Source organism: Crocuta crocuta, unplaced genomic scaffold (assembly GCF_008692635.1).
Source record: "Crocuta crocuta isolate KB4526 unplaced genomic scaffold, BGI_CrCroc_1.0 scaffold331, whole genome shotgun sequence".
Lineage (NCBI taxonomy): Eukaryota > Metazoa > Chordata > Mammalia > Carnivora > Hyaenidae > Crocuta > Crocuta crocuta.
In genome coordinates, this window is record NW_027531015.1 from 1,076,998 (window position 1) to 1,093,457 (window position 16,460).

A 16,460-nucleotide genomic window follows, 5' to 3' on the forward strand; every position below is an offset into this window, starting at 1 on the left:
AGAAACCAAAACTGGCTCCAAAGCCATATTTCCAGTCTCTCATTTTGCGTCTTTTCTGGAATTGATGCTTATTTTACTTTATAATATTGAATCATGTAAAGAGACTAGTCCTGCATCCTAGGGTGACTTTGCTAAATGCAGAAAAATTACCAAAAAAGAAAAAGAAAAAAAATATCCCTGAAATGTTTTTATCAAAATGATTATGGGAATCACTTAAGATCAGAAGTAAGTTGTGATGTGTACCATGATACCAGTTGCAGCAAACTGTTTAGCCCTAAGGCATTAAATGCTGAGAGGGCTAGGGAAACTGCCTTATGTGCTGTGAACTGGCTGTGTGAGAGTAGAGCACTATGTGGAGGCTGATTTGGGGATTTGGTAAGATGATTATATTCATATTGGTCTATTCATACTGAATTTGAGAGAAGTCTGAATAGAATCTAGAGAAAGTTCTGAGTGGAAAAATCAACCAGGAATGTGTAAGTGGGAAATGGAAAGCTGAAAAGATATTGAGACTGGAGGAGATTTGAGAGGCCATCCATGCAATGGTGAGACCGGGTAAAATTGCCAGTGTTGAACATACAGTGGGATAAAAGAAGGTTTGATGAGACTGCTAGCTATGTACCTAACATCCACTCCTCTATCTTCTTGGTAACAGAAGGCAAACTTTTACCTGAGCACGTCCTCTCCTGAAATAAAAGCCCACATTTCTCAGCTTACCATAGAGCTGTTGGTCACATGACTAAGTTCCAGCCAATTATTTGTTGTCATAAGTGTTGTATGGGACTTTAAGGACAGAGAAAGTCCTCTTTCCCCATTTCTCCTTCCTGTTGCTCAGAATGCAAAGGTCATGGCTGACACTAGCAATCATGTTGGTCATGCGATGGCCTTGGAAAAGTCCATGTAGAAACATCTGAATTCCTATTAACTTCCTGAGGCTGTTACATACCAGGTCTGGATGTTCTGTAACTAGATGTTCTCTTATTGGAGAAAATAAATTCTTGTATGTGCAAACAACTATAGCTGGGTCTTTGTTACTTTCAACCCAACATAATCTAACTAATGCAAACATAATCTAACTAATGTAAATGTAACTAATCTAACTGACTAATGCAAACACAGAACAAAATCTAACTAATGTAAAAAAGAAAAGAAGTGCTAAAGAAAAAGACAAAAAAAGACAAAATCAGAAAAGTAAGAGGAATATTAGGACTGGGTGTATCATGAAACCAGGGAAGAAGAAAGATGGAAGAGGATCAACAGTATTAAATACTGAAGAATAAATGATTATATTTCTTTGTAAGTACCTTAAACTTGAGGAAAGCAAATCTATTTATTAATGATAATGGAATATGCATCATTTATTTAGGGTTGCAAAAACCTAAAACTTATAATTTTCTGAGACCTTATAATTTTCTGTTTTAAAAGACTTAATGATACATCTCTGAATTCCCTTTTGACGGAGGCTAATCTGAAACACAAAACTTCATAAATTGTATTTTATGTTTAATTTTGACAATAATATTATAAAATGGATAGTAACAAAGAGACAGCAAAAAACCTCTGTGTGCAAAATGAAATTTAAACATCTTTGAAGAAGTTAGGGTGCCTGGGTGACTTAGTTGGTTGTCCAACTTGATTTTGGCTCAGGTCGTGATCCAGGGTCATGGGATCAAGCTCCACACCAAGCTCCTCACTGAACATGGAGGCTGCTTGGGATTCTCTCTCTCTCTCTCTCTCTCTGTCTCTGTCTCTCTCTCTCTCTGTCACTCTCTCTCCCTCTTCCTCTCTCCCCCACTTGCACTCTCTGTGTCTCTAAAATAAAAAAGAAACTTAAGAAAAATTTTAATAAAAAATAAAAGTCTCTAAAGAAGTTAATGGTAGTGATTTATTTTTTTAATGTTTTTATTTCTGAGAGAGAGAGAAACAGTGTGAGCAGGGGAGGGTCAGAGAGAGAGGGAAACACAGAATCTGAAGCAGGCTCCAGGCTCTGAGCTAGCTGTCAGCCCAGAGCCCAAGGTGGGGCTCGAATCCATGAACTGAGAGATGATGACCTGAGCCGAAGTTGGACGCTTAACCGACTGAGCCACCCTGGCGCCCCTAATGGTAATGATTTCTAATGGATTCTTAATTATACAATAGTAGTGGATTTTTTTAATTAAATTTTCAGTGTCTTTATTCTGAGACAGGAGATTTATATCCATCTTAATAACAATGTTCATCATTGTTGATCTACTCTCTTTGGTCTCAAAATATATAATGTTGCTGTATATTGGTTTGTATTTATAATACTACCATTACAGATTTATTTAGCAGGCAAAACAGCATTATTTTTCTCCCATCACTCCTCCCAAATACTGTGTCAGATCTGTATCTCCAAAATCTGGATAATATGTAAGACAGATTCTAATCTTTTCTAGTCATTCTGGGATATTAGATCAGTTCCTACTTTCAGCTAATAAGGACAGCTTAATCTAACATCAAAATTTAAATCTTTCATCCAATTAAAGCTTCTCCCACCCTCCAGCATTGGAAAAGAGGGAGTGGGATACTCTGCTCTTTTACTATCCTTTCTTTCCACGTGCAAGCACACAATTTTGCTACCCTTGGCTCCTTTAGAATGAGGGGCAAAATAGAGACAAGAAGCCAAGTGTGATGCTTTAAATGGTTGGTGCTGTTGACTATAGTCTCTCACACTGGGGATTCAAATGCTGATTTTCTTGGCACACATTGGTAAATTCCCAAGAGATCTCCACTTGCCCTGGTTCTTGACCTAGGCGATTTCTTCTCCAGATGATCTCTTGTGATATCCCATCAGCTTTTATCCCTAGTGGTAGCCCCACATGGCCTTGCTCTGCCAGGATTCCCTCACCCCACTGGATAGCCTTTGGGTTGGAGCTCTTTAGGAATGGCTCTCATGTGGCCACTCTACCACCTGTTCTCTCAGAACTGGCCTGAGGAACATTTGGTGTCTTTGTTCTGCCCAGTCCTACTGCTTTCTTCTCCCCTTACCCTGCCTTCTTGGGCTACTCTGGTTACTTATTCACATGATTCCCAAAGCCCCTGGCAGCACACATAAATTTGACCCCAAAGTTTATCTGTGCATACTCTGGTGGTGGAAGCATGGGGCAAGTGACGAACCAAGAGATGCGAGGTCAACCCCTGTTCTGGCAGATAACCCCAGTCTCCAGGAGTCCTTCTCATGAGGGCTCCCAAATGAACTTAGGGGACATGTATCTCTCCTCACATGGAGGGTAGGGAAAATACCTTCTCTACTATGAACTCTATGTGAATATTTCTCTTCCCAGGAATTGTTAGTTTGTTTTTACACAGCATGTTGGGGGTGAAGGTCACAGGACTAGGTCAGATAGTTCTCAGCAAGTCATGCTGGGGTGTATCCAGTGACTATAGAATGTAGAAGAATTACCCATTATCTTCAGCTTTGAATTTTAGCTGAAATTTCAAGGCAATAGAAAATATTCTATTCCACAGCCTACTACACTTGCGTTTGAAGGTGTGCAGTAATTTTTATGAGTTACATATAAAAAGAAAAGAGGTTGAATTAGCTCATCATTCTAGTCTCCTCTGTCAGTAAAATATGCTGGTACTTACCTGAATTCCTTTATTTGGTGGTCTAGCTTCTTGAGAAAATTGAAAAATCAAGAAATAACCCTCAAAAGGCCTCAGAACAAGTAAAAATTATATTTTAAAACATTCGTACAGTGTGAGTACTTGATTTAGTAAGAGAGTCCCTTGGGTCTCTCCACAGTGCCTGATTAGTCTGACCGTCATACACTACTCATATTAAGTCCTTGAATACTATTAAGTTACTGTTCTTTTGTCACAAATGACTTTAAATGCTTATCAGTTAGGATGTATTAGTTACAAGCAACCAAAAACCTAACTCGAGTAGACTTTAAAGGACCTAGTTTCTTTTCTTTTTCCCTGCATGGTTTTGACTTCATCTTAAATATGACTTCCCTTACAGTTGTCAGGAGTCTTATCAGAAGCACCTGACACTTAAATATCCCCTCATTTATGTTCACTGGCATCTTCTTGGCTAACTCCTAAGAATGAGAAAGGAAACTTTTTCTCAGAAGCTCCCAGAAAATTCTCTTCATAGCTCAATCAGAACTGACAAGGTCATGTGCTCACTTCTGCATCAATAACTCTATACAGGAAAATGAAGTGCTCTAATTAACTTAGGTCTGGGTCCACTCTGAAACCAAGGCTTAGTTAGGATCAGTTCTATCCAAAACATATGACTGGAAATTTGGGAATTTGTTAGGAAGGAGGAAATAAAGAATGGGTGATGAGAAGCATCAACTATTCTCAAAATATGGTAGTATCTTATAGAACCTAAGGACAGAAATGTTCTGGACCTCAAGAAGGAGTGGAATTGGTAATGAGAAGTTCATTGTGAATCCTTGCATACTTTTTCATTGCCTCTTGTTTCTCCTTCTGATTATGCATCTATTTACCATAGGGCTTAGAGGACAGGTCATATAATGGGTTAGATAACAGCTTCTCATAGCTCCCAAGTTTACATATTACAATTACAAATTCACAGAGAATTTAACACCACTCTAGTTCCAGACTCCACATTACCTGGGAGAGAACACTGATTAGCCTAGTCAGCAGGCTGCCCTTCATGTAGTCACCTCTTAACAGGCACCAGGTATTATGAGCAAACTTTGCTTATAGGAACCTGCTCCTGTATATCAAGGAGGAGTTAAGGTGACCCCAGGCAACTAGGCAGCCTTCACAAGATGCATCTACCACAGATAGTAACTACTCAAGATGGGCACGTCACTACAACCTGTCAGCAATAAGAGAAAGTAAAAGAGCTTACAAATCAGACACAAAAATTTAAGAGTATCAAAATGCATCAGGACAGTTCCACATGACCTAGTAGTCCATATTCATGTTGATAATTCTGAGTCACTTAATGTGACATTAGGTTCATGCTATTCTAGTTAAATTGAAATTTTACCCCTGTGAAATAATGTGTGGCCATTATCATCTAATTAATATAACCTGCAGCTACCCTAGCCTGTCTTTTGTGGTTTCCTTAACCTCTATACATTATCAAGATTAATTGTTAAGATTCCCTTCATTGTTTGTATCTACAGTTATTTCTTCTTTTTTATAATTTTTTTAATTATTTTTTGAGAGAGAGAGACAGACAGAATGTGAGCAGGGGAGAGGCAGCGAGAGAGGGAGACACAGAATCCGAAGCAGACTCCAGGCTCTGAACTGTCAGCACAGAGCCCAACACAGGGCTCGAACTCACAAACTACAAGATCATGACCTGAGCCAAAGTTGGAGGCAAAACCGACCTAAGCCACCCAGGCACCCCTACAGTTATTTGTGATACCAGTTCTGAACCACTACAGCTGTTTCTGACATCAGTTCCTTTAATAAATATTTCCCCTTCACTAAATAGGGATGCTTGATGATGATTTCCCTCTCACTAAATAGTATGCTTGCCTTCTTCCATAAGGTATGCAGTTTTATTTACATAATTTTGACTGAAGTGATTTAGGTGTGTGTTATGTATCATAGTTCCCAGAGGAGAACTTGCTATCAAACAATTTATAGATATCATTATTCCCAAGTTTTGTTCATAAAATGGATTGTTTTCTCAATGCTGAAGTCTGATTCACTTGAGAAGTAATGCTGTGTCTGTTCTAAAAGACCCTCAAGTACATAGCACTAGAATAAACAGAGATTTATTACCAGAGAAACTAAAATAAATTACACTCATCTATCAGTGTGTCAGGAATGCTGAGAAGCTAGATCCAGGACCACCTCCCTTGAGCCTCTGTCCTGTCTTTCCTTAATTTGTTCTAGATTTACATACTCTTCTGGAGAGAAGACAGTATGATGGTTATGAATGCAAACTCAAGTCACAAAGCATGGTAGCAATTCAGAACATGAGCTGGATTAGAATCATAACTAGTTCATGTTGAAGTTATTGTTAGAATTAGAATCCAGTGTCTTTCACAAGGAAACTCGGAAAAAATTATTTACCTTCCCTCACTCATTTTTCTCCTTTATGCAAGAGTGATGATGATGATGATGATGATGATGATGATGATGATGATACCCACCTCAGAGTGGCTATATAAATGAAGTGCCCATATTGAGTACACTCCCTTTATAAATTTCCATTCATTTTGTATTTTTCCTTTTCTTTTAGGGAAGGAAAACCATTTTATTATTGAATAAGCATTAAACCTAAATGCATATCACAGGCAGTCTGCTGAAAGATTGCATAGACAGAAAGAAACCTCACCCCCAGTTACATACATGTCTTCAACACAAACAATAACTAGTCCTCAAGTAAGACAGTATAGTAGTACCATTTGTCACGCATAGTTTATCCTAACTTTACCTGGTAATTAGAGTGACCACATGTGTTACTTAATTGACTTTCTCTGAAGAAAAAAAACTTCTCATCTTTATGACAGCAGGTAGTGCTGTATCTTGCAATAAGGCACCCATCTAAGCTAGGTGCCTCTCCTCCTCCAGAAACTGGGAAACAGATGCTTCTTTCCTCCGATCTGCTCTAAATTACCAGCAATTTTATTTTTTCTTTTCAGTATTTTTAAAGGAATTTCAACTTAAAAAATGATATATAGGGGTGCCTGGGTGGGTCAGTCAGTTGAGTATCTGATGCTTGATTTTGGCTCAGGTCATGATCTCACAGTTTGTGAGTTCAAGCCCCTCATCACATCAGGCTCTGTGCTGACAGCATGTGTGCTCTCTCTCTGTCTTTCTCTCTCAAAATAAATAAATACACATTTAAAAAATAAAATGAAAATTGAGATATAATTGACAAATACCATTATATTAGATTCAGGTGTACAGCATAATGATTGGATATTTTTATACATTGTGAAATAATTACAGGTCTAGTTCTTTCAATCTTAACGAATCTTTATATACCAATGTAAGATATCTGGAAAATCTCACCATACCTGAATTATTAAATCATTCTTTTTTCCTTTTTCAAATATTTCTCAACACTTTTCTGGAACCATTTATCTTAGTGAAATCCTAAGTCTTTTGGTCAGTTCAGGTTTCTTTCTAAGGAAGAAAGGCCAAATTTATTGGTGACTGGTGCTTTCTTCTGATCTAAAGAAGAAATTACAGACCTATTTTTTATCTCTCTCTTCTGGAAAATGCCTAGTAATTCTCTGGTGCTCATTAAGGACGAAATGGTAGTCACAGTTTGAATTAATAACTGAGCTGTGGCCGTGTGTATAATGCTTACCCTCCTTTGAAAGTACCTGTATTTATAGTGACAAACTTTTTTTTTTAATGTTTTATTTATTTCTAGGAGAGAGAGAAAGAGAGACAGCGTGAGCAGGGGAGGGTCAGAGAGAGAGGGAGTATAGTGACAGACTCTTAAAGCGAAAGCAAAGCAAACTTTATATTCGCACTATAATAGCAGCTGCTTAGGGATAATGGAATGAGGCCACTGCCCCTGAGAGCAGGGCTGGAGCCTGTGAGGGTCTGACTCACACTAAACAGACTCACAACACACAGACCAAAATCCCAAGGGCCTTTATTTATAATAAAGAGGGGAATTACTAAGCAGAGTGGAAGTACTTCTTACCCACAGGACAGTAGCTTCCTTTCAAGTTCAGAGCCCCCCTTGCCTTGCAGTATTGACAACACTATCTGAAGTGGTTTAGTTCTAAGAAACACCTCATCTTTACAACTTTGTGCTTCATACCCAAAGGAGGCTGAAGTGGAATATACGACCTCTGGGCCTCTATTTTGATATACACATCACAGCACCATGTGTTAAGTGGCATGGCATCTTACAGTAAAGAGGGCTTTGACAGAATCTAACACAGTCCTATTTATAAAAGCATTGATATGAATATAGATTTACAAGTGTGCATATCACCAGAAGTTAAGTTTAAAAGTGGAAAGGGGGGAAAGCCATGGGGAAAGACAAATTTCTGAAGCATAATTTATGGAACGATTTTACCACTGATACTTTCTGGTCTAGAGCAGCAAACCCACTGAGCAAGTTTCCTTAACTGCACTGCCCCCTGGTGATGAGATGGCTTAGTCATTGGCAGAAAGAGGCAGGTCAGGGTGCCTGAATGGCTCAGCTGGTTAAGCCTAAAGTCGTGATTTCAGCTCTTGATTTCAGCTGAAGTCATGATTCCACGGTCATGATCCTGTGTCGGGCTGCAGGCTGAACATGGAGCCTGCCTGGTATTCTCTCTCCTCTCTCTCTCTCTGTCCCTCTCTCCTACTAGCTCTTTCTCAAAACAAATAAACATTAAAAACAAATAAAAATTAAAAATAAAGAGGCAGGTTGGGAGTAAAGGAAACAGGTGAGAGGCTGGAACAGGCAGGGTCAATAGGTCAGATAAGAAATAAAATAGAAAAGAAGTTTCCTGGAAGAATGGTCAGTATATCCTGCCAGGGGGGATGTTGGGGAGAGAGCCCCTTGCCCCTTGTAGGAGCTGCTTTGACCATCTGTGTTGGTCAACTCTCTTGAATTCCTTAAGATAAACAAGATTTTACTTGTTTTGTTTTGCTTTGCTTTGCTTTGCTTTGCCTTGAAGCCCTGTGCAAGGTAGATGTTACAGTACTGAGTCACACTTCTCAGCCACCACTACCCAGTGCTCCCTATCATCTTGGAGAAATGTGGCCCAGCAAACTGGAGTACACTATTCCTCAAACGTACACTTGATGGCAGAATAGCTCAGTAGCCCAGAAGAAGCCCCTATGCAGAGCATTTTACTCTTTTTACTACTTTGGAGGCTGACAGTCAAAGAAGGGCCTTGGTGCTTGTTTATAATTTATGTCTACCTAATTTCAGTGAGGTGAGGAGGCCTATAATGAATATCACATTTAGAAGATGTTTGAAAAATGAAAGAAGGAAAACTAGAAACAATGCTGAAGAATACAGAAAGTGCAGGGACTGTGGCACAAGGTGATTGTCACAACTGAACATTCCATTCAGTTCTGATGTTCCTCCTAGCTAAGGAAAAAGTAGAAATGCAGGGAATAATATAGTTTGTATTGCATGAAAGGAGACAATACACCTGTCCTTCAGAAAAATACATAAATTCTGTAACTGGAGAGAGGTATTGGCTAATGCTGTCGTGGTAATCATTTTGCAATATATATGTATCAAATCGACCTGCTGTGTACCGTGAACTCACACAATGTTATATGTCAATTATATCTTAGTAAAGCTGAGGCAAAATTTTAAATGTCTTCACATACATAGTTCCTGGCATTACATTGCAAAAGGAGTTTATCCTAGAAATTCTATGCTCATAAATAAACACCAGATTGAATGATCCAAATGCATAGTTGATTCTCATCCATGGGAGCTTATGGACCTGTCACTGTATCTTGTTTAGTGCCAGAGGTGATGAATAGTTCCCATTTGTCAGTGGCTCCTAATCTCGGGTGGGACCCCTAGTGGACCATTGAGTTATTGCAGAGTGTCCATGAATCTAGATTCTAGATGCATAATTTCAGGAGTGAAAAAATAATGTTTTGTGCAAGTATACCAATATTTTTCAAAACAATATGATGTCTATACCTTGATGAAATACAAATTTCTGCAAACTACTGAATTCACACTAGCTTTTGGTTATATATTTTCTTAATCAGATTCTACTAACAGTAAAATTGCTAAAATTTGTTATTACAAACAGGTCCTTATGCTTGACAAAGTTGTGAACAATCACTGATACAGACTGTCGAGATGGTGTTACTGCTCTGAGCAGAGAGGGCAGACTCCCCCACCCCCACCCCCAACTCTTTCCCTAGTCGCTACCCAATAACTGTTTTTCATGTTCTGAGATGAGCTCCAAGAAAGGCACCCATGTGCTCAGATGCTCTGGGCTTTGTTCAGTAATCAGCTTTGTGGTTTTAGGAGGCCCAAAAGAACTTCAGGGCTTTCCACTCTGAGTACTTTGTTCAGGAAGCTTAAGAGACTTGTTGTGGTTTCAGAAATGACAAGCTTCAAGTTCTGGAGTTGGCACAAACGACTACTCCTGCTCAAACAGATGGTAGGAAGAAAGACAGCCATAGGGGCTGGTGGCCCAAAAACCGAAGCTGTGGTTGTCTCCATAGACAACAGCTCTTTAGCAAGCTTGCAATTGCTCCATAGCCCTTTCATGTGGGCAAAGAAAGAACTTTATCAGAAGAGTCTCTATTCTCTTGAAACACTGGGGTGAGAGGAGAGGAAGTTTGGCCATATATCAGGGCAGAATTTACAACAGAGAAAATCACGTTTCTTTTGAGTTCTTCCTTATCGCAGGGGCAACTATCCCTGGATATGTCACACATGCTTGTGTGCTGGCTGATGCTCAGACTGCAACATGAGCCTCACCCCCTCCCCCACCCGAGAGGAAAAGGCAGAGCTCTCTGAAGCCAGCCTGATGTCTTAAGCCACTGTGTTCTGGATCACCTGGCTTGGCTTGGCTATTTAAGGAGAGAGGCTAATGGCTGCAAGATTTCAAAGCTAAAATGGGCATTACAAACCTTGTGAGAGAAGCAAAGTTAACACAGCATTTCAGCCTTGCCTCCTGCCACAGTGCCATTAAACAAGCCATCCAATCACTACCCAAGGACAAACTGCCACACTTGTTAAGGAAAGCACCAAGGTCACAAATTGTCCATGTCTAGTTACAGCTCTAAGAGCACATATAGACATATAAGTTTGAGCACCTATCCAAAAATATCTTTCCCACCATTTATCTTAGCCTCTCAGTTGTACTACTGAACAGTTATTTCTTTGAGTCAAGAGTGTTTTCAGTCTCTTAGAATACAAACATTCTGGTGGGTATATCTGGTAGGAATAGAGGAAATGACTGGTATCTGAAGGTGGGGCAGAGTGGTGGGAAGGGGAGCAGAATGATAAAAGAGAATGAAGAGCCAAGACAGATTGTGCTTACAGCTTGGACTGTTTGGAATAGAATCCGTAATCCATGGTCAGAAACCAGGTGGCTAAAAGCAAAATCACAGCCTGGGAAGAGCCTGGCTAGCTTGAGGCCCAAATTAAATTCTCAGCTTCCCTTCCTTTCCTGCCAGGCCCTTCTCCCCTCTGGCTGACTTAACCTCAAACTTAAGATTCTTTTCTTACTCCCTTTGCTCCAGCAAACCCATCATATAATAAGCACTGAACCAAGGAAATGTTCACTCACAATCTTTTGACTCTTCAAGTAAGGAACTCCACTTCTATTTTCCTATGTAAAAGGGGGCTAGTGTCATCATGATTCCTTGATGCTAAAAGAACAAGCAAACAAACAAAAAATGTATTTATTTGAGTTTCTGAAATCTGGAAACATTTTTAAATGTGTACATTTAACATGGTAGTGTTTGTGTGTGTGTGTGTGTGTGTCCCAAAAAGCTGTTATTAAGTACTTGGTGTGTCTTCTGAGTAATGGCCCCATAGAACTAAAAAACTATATATAGGGTTTTTTTTCTTTTCTCTTTCTTACAAGTTAATTTGAGAAAATGAATGTGATAATTCTTGTGGAAACTTAACAGTATATCAAAGCAGACCAAAAAATGCCACAGGATTTTTTCTTAGAGGGCCTGCTATCTCTTGAATGATGGTTCAAATGATTCCCAATGATATCCTGTGCAACAGACACATGGCACTCTCTTTCCTAAAGGTACAATGTTATAAGATTGGGTTCTATTATTCAAAAACGCCTGTGTGGCTCAGTTGGTTAAGTGTCTGACTTGATTTTGGCTCAGGTCAGAGACAGCATGAGCAGGGGAGGGGCAGAGAGAAAAGGAGAGAGAAAATCCCAAGCAGGCTCTGCCCTGTCGTCTTAGAACTTGACATGGGACTCAATCGCACAAACCACCTGATCATAACCTAGGTCAAAACGAAGAGTTGGATACTTAACCAACTGAGCCACCCAGGCACCCCAAGGAATTCTTGGTTACTCCAAGACTTGTTAAGGTATGATGACTGCTTTAGGAATGATGGCTTGTGGGCTTATGGCAGAGAAAGAAAGAGGAAGGTTTGGCTACAGACCAGCCATGTGGTACCTCTCTGTGATACCAGGTGAATGGCTCCAGCTCTTCTTCTTGGTCTNCCGTCAGCGCAGAGCCCAACGCAAGGCTCGAACCCACGAACCATGAGATCGTGACCTGAGCCGAAGTCAGACGCTCAACTGACTGAGCCACCCAGGTGCCGCCTTGGTCTATTCTTTAGAAATTTGTTTATGTAGGAGGTATTCAGTCTCAAGTATTAGACTTCAGGATACATGGTATCAGGGCCCCTGGGGGTCTGACTATGGTCAGCATTTTCAGATTCCAAGAATTTGATTTTCTCAAAGTTAGATGTAAAATCTTGGCAATCAGGATTCAAACTTAGAATCACTGGCCTGTCCACCCTCCTACACTGTTGGTGGGAATGTAAACTGGTGCAGCCCCTCTGGAAAACAGTGTGGAGGTTCCTCAGGAAGATAACAATAGAACTCCCCTATGACCCAGCAATAGCACTGCTAGGAATTTACCCAAGGGATACAGAAATGCTGAGGCATAGGAGCACATGTACCCCAATGTTCATAGCAGCACTCTCCACAANTCCTCTGCGGATAAATATATATTTGCAGCCAAATGGGAATATTAAATATTAGATATTGACTTAGATATTCAATAGATATTTGTTGAATAACTACTGTGTGCCAGTTTCTATACTAGGCATGAGATATGCAAAGATGAATACATGTTTTTACAAACTGATAGGAAATATGATAAGGACATGAACTAGAAATTCAGAGAATTCCAAATGGTCAATAAACACCTTAAATGTGTGTGATTCACTAACAAAAATACGTAAGTTAAGAGTCACTATGGGGAGCCTGGTGCTGCTAGATGCAGGTGGCCATATGACAGCTGCTGGCTCGAGCGAGGGGGCCACTCCTGTGAGTGCTGCTGTCACATTCTTGTGTAGCCCCACTTGCCAGTGCTGGACTACAGATACTGCTTCTGGTGCCAACTCTTGAGGATGTTTCCATTCTTGAAAAGCCCAAGCTTAAATTTGTTGAAAGGGCACCATCTGTGTGTGCCAAAACTGAGAGGAGAACTTAAAAGTGACATATGAGGTCCTTCTACTGAACCTACGGAGCTCACAGAAAGCAGTTTTGCAGTCTTGGCACTGGGTGGTGGTCACTCCATTGGGGCCATTATGAAATAATGCACTTGACAATATACCGCTCCATGGACCCCAAGAACATATTTGCCTTATGGAGAGTACTAGCCTCTTTCGAGCCCATCACCTACAAGGGTATGAGACACATGGGGTATGGCCCAAAGGTGCCATTGATGATTATGTGACTCCCCTGAGGCTGGCCATTTCATAATAGAGATGGGTGGGCATTGTGGATTCAAAGAGGTACAAGGTTTACTTGACCAGGTTGCCCATAAGTTGCCCTTCTCACCAAAGGCCATTAAGTGTACAACTCTAGGGAAGATGTGGAAAAATCAAGAGGAATAAAAACAGAACAACTAAAACCTCTGGGCCTTTGAGCATATACCAACTGCCAACGTGCTGGGGATATGAAAAGTCCTGAGCCCCTGTGACTTGACCCAGAAAGGGTAGTCTTGGGGCAAGTTCTATATGCCTGAATGTGTGTAGTGAGAATGTGAGAAATAAATGGACAAAGACTACTTAGAGAGAAAGAGTCTACATTTTTAATCCCCTCAGCCTACCCTTAGTGTCGTTGGGTGGCTCTGATGTCTAACCAAGGTGCAATATATAAGTAAATGATATCTAAAAAGTTGTACAATATATGTTGATTTTTTAGCTCTTTTTCAGGATTTTATTTAAATTCTGGTTCATTAGGATACATATTAGTTTCAGGTATAGAATTTAGTGATTCACCACTTTCATACAACACACAGTGCTCATCACAAAAAGTGCACTCCTTAATCCCCATCATCTATTTAACCCATCTCCCCTGCTGCCTCCCCTCCAGTAACCCTCAGTTTGTTCTTTATAGTTAAGAGTCTGTTTTCTGGTTTACCTCTTTCCCCCCTTTGTTCATCTGCTTTGTTTCTTATTTGTTTCTCAAATCTATATGAGTGAAGTCATATGGTATTTATCTTTCCTGGACTGACTTATTTCACTTAGCATAATACTTGCTAGCTCCATCCACATCATTGAAAATGGCAAGATTTCATTCTTTTTAATGACTGAGTAATATTCCAGTGTGTGTGTGTGTGTGTGTGTGTGTGTGTGTGTGTGTGTGTGACATCTTCTTTATCCATTCATCAGTCAATGGACATTTGGGCTTTTTGCATAATCTGGCTTTGTTGATAATGCTGCTATAAATACTAGGGTGCACATATCCCTTTGAATCAGTATTTTTGTATCCTTTGGGTAAACACTTACTAGTGCAATTGCCAAATCATAGGATAGTTCTATTTTTAACTTTTGGAGGAAACTCCATACTGTTTTCTAGAGAGGCTGCACCAGTTTGCATTCCCACCAACAGTATAAGAGGGTTGCCCTTTCTCCACATCCTCCCCAACACCTCTTTTGGTGTTATTAATTTTAATCATTCTGACAGGTTTAAGGTAATATCTCATTGTAGTTTTGATTTGTATTTCCTTCATGATGAGTGATGTTGAGCATCTTTTCATGTCCCAGAAGAAGAGAGAGAAAAGGGGGTGGAAGATTTATTTGAGGAAATTATAACTGAAAATTTCCCTAATCTGGAGAAGGAAACACATCCAAATCCAGGAGGCATAGAGAACTCTCATCAAAATCAACAAAAGCAGGTCAACACCAAGACATGTTGTAGTTAAATTTACAAAATATAGTGATAAAGAAAAAAAAATCGTAAAAGCAGCTAGACAAAAAAAGTCCCTAACTTACAAGGGCAGACCAATAGCGCTAGCAGCAGATCTCTCCACAGAAATATGGCAAGCCAGAAGGGCTTGAATTCAATGTGCTAAATGGAAAAAATCTGCAGCCAAGAATACTCTATCCAGCAAGGCTCTCATTGAGAATAGAAGGCGAGGTAAGTAATTTCCCAAATAAGAACTAAAGGAATTTGTGACCACTTAGCCAGCCCTGCAAGATATATTAAAAGTGACTCTTTGAGTGGAAAGGAAAGGCCAAAAGTGACAAAGACTTAAAAGAAACAGAAAAAAATCTCCAGAAACAATGACAAAACTAGTAATAAGATGTCACTAAATATGTATCTATCAATAATTACTTTGAATGTAAATGGACTAAATGCTCCAACCAAAAGGCATAGAGTATCAGATGGATAAAAAAAATAAAAAATAAAAAAAAGACCCATCTATAGGCTACCTACAAGAGACTCATTTTAGACCTAAAGACACCTGCAGATTGAAAATAAGGGGATGGAGAAGCACATATCATGCAAATGAATGTCAAAAGGAAGCCAAAGTAGCAATATCAGACAAAGACTGTAACAAGTGATGAAAAATGACATTGTATCATAATAAAGGGGACTATCCAAGGAGACATAACAATTGTAAATATTTATGTCCCCAAATTGTAAGACCTCAAATATATAAAACAATTTTTATCTGTTGATTTTTAGGTGCATTATATTAACATTAAATAAAATTTGAAAATTACCTCAGAAAAAATAAGTTAAAATGAGAAGTCATTTTTTAAATTTTTTTGATCTGTTTGACAAAGGCTAAAAACAATGGTTATATCCAGTGTTAGAGAAAGTGTGGGTATATTTCCTATACTGTTGATGAAATACCACTTTTCTTTCTTCTCTTTCTTTTTTTTACAAATAGTTTACTGTCAAATTGGTTTCCATATAACACCCAGTGCTCATCCTCACAGGTGCCCTCCTCCATGCCCATCTCCCCCTCTCCCCCCAACACCCATCAGTCCTCAGTTTGTTCTCAGCATTCAAGAGTCTCTCATGGTTTGCCTCTCTCCCTCTACCCACTATTTCCCCCCTTCTTCTCCCCCACGGTCCTCCATTAAGTTCCTCCTAATCCTCCTATACGTGCAAACATATGGTATCTGTCCTTCTCTGCCTGGCGTATTTCGCTCAGCATAACACCCTCAAGTTCCATCCATGTTGCTACATATAGCCAGATTTCATTCTTTCTCATTACCATGTAGTATTCCATGCTATAGGTAAACCACATCTTCTTGATCCATTCGTCCGTTGATGGACATTAGGCTCTTTCCTGTTTTGGTTATTGTTCAGAGTGCTGCAATGAACATTGGCATACATGTGCCCCTATGCATCAGCACTCCTGTTTCCCTTGGGTAAATTCCTAGCAGTGCTATTGTTGGGTCATAGGGGAGTTCTATTGTTATCTTCCTGAGGAACCTCCACACTGTTTTCCAGAGGGGCTGTATCCGTTTACATTCCCACCAACAGTGTAGGAGGGTGCCCATTTCTCCACATCCTCGCNGGCTGTCTTTTGTTCCATTGGATACTCTTTCC

General features: G+C 39.7%; 1 long non-coding RNA gene and 1 pseudogene across 1 annotated transcript in view; one reads left to right on the plus strand and one right to left on the minus strand.

The window, feature by feature from the left end:
* The window catches only part of LOC144237233 (uncharacterized), a 39,703-nt gene extending 23,467 nt beyond the window's left edge, over positions 1-16,236 (minus strand). Inside the window, exons 1-2 of the long non-coding RNA XR_013336792.1 lie at positions 16,123-16,236; positions 11,193-11,274 (exon numbers count right to left, since the gene is read on the minus strand). This is a non-coding gene — a long non-coding RNA (uncharacterized LOC144237233). The remainder of the gene's footprint in view (positions 1-11,192; positions 11,275-16,122) is intronic.
* LOC144237209 (large ribosomal subunit protein uL16m pseudogene) lies at positions 12,901-13,645 on the plus strand (annotated as a pseudogene).
* Positions 16,237-16,460: the final 224 nt, after the last annotated feature.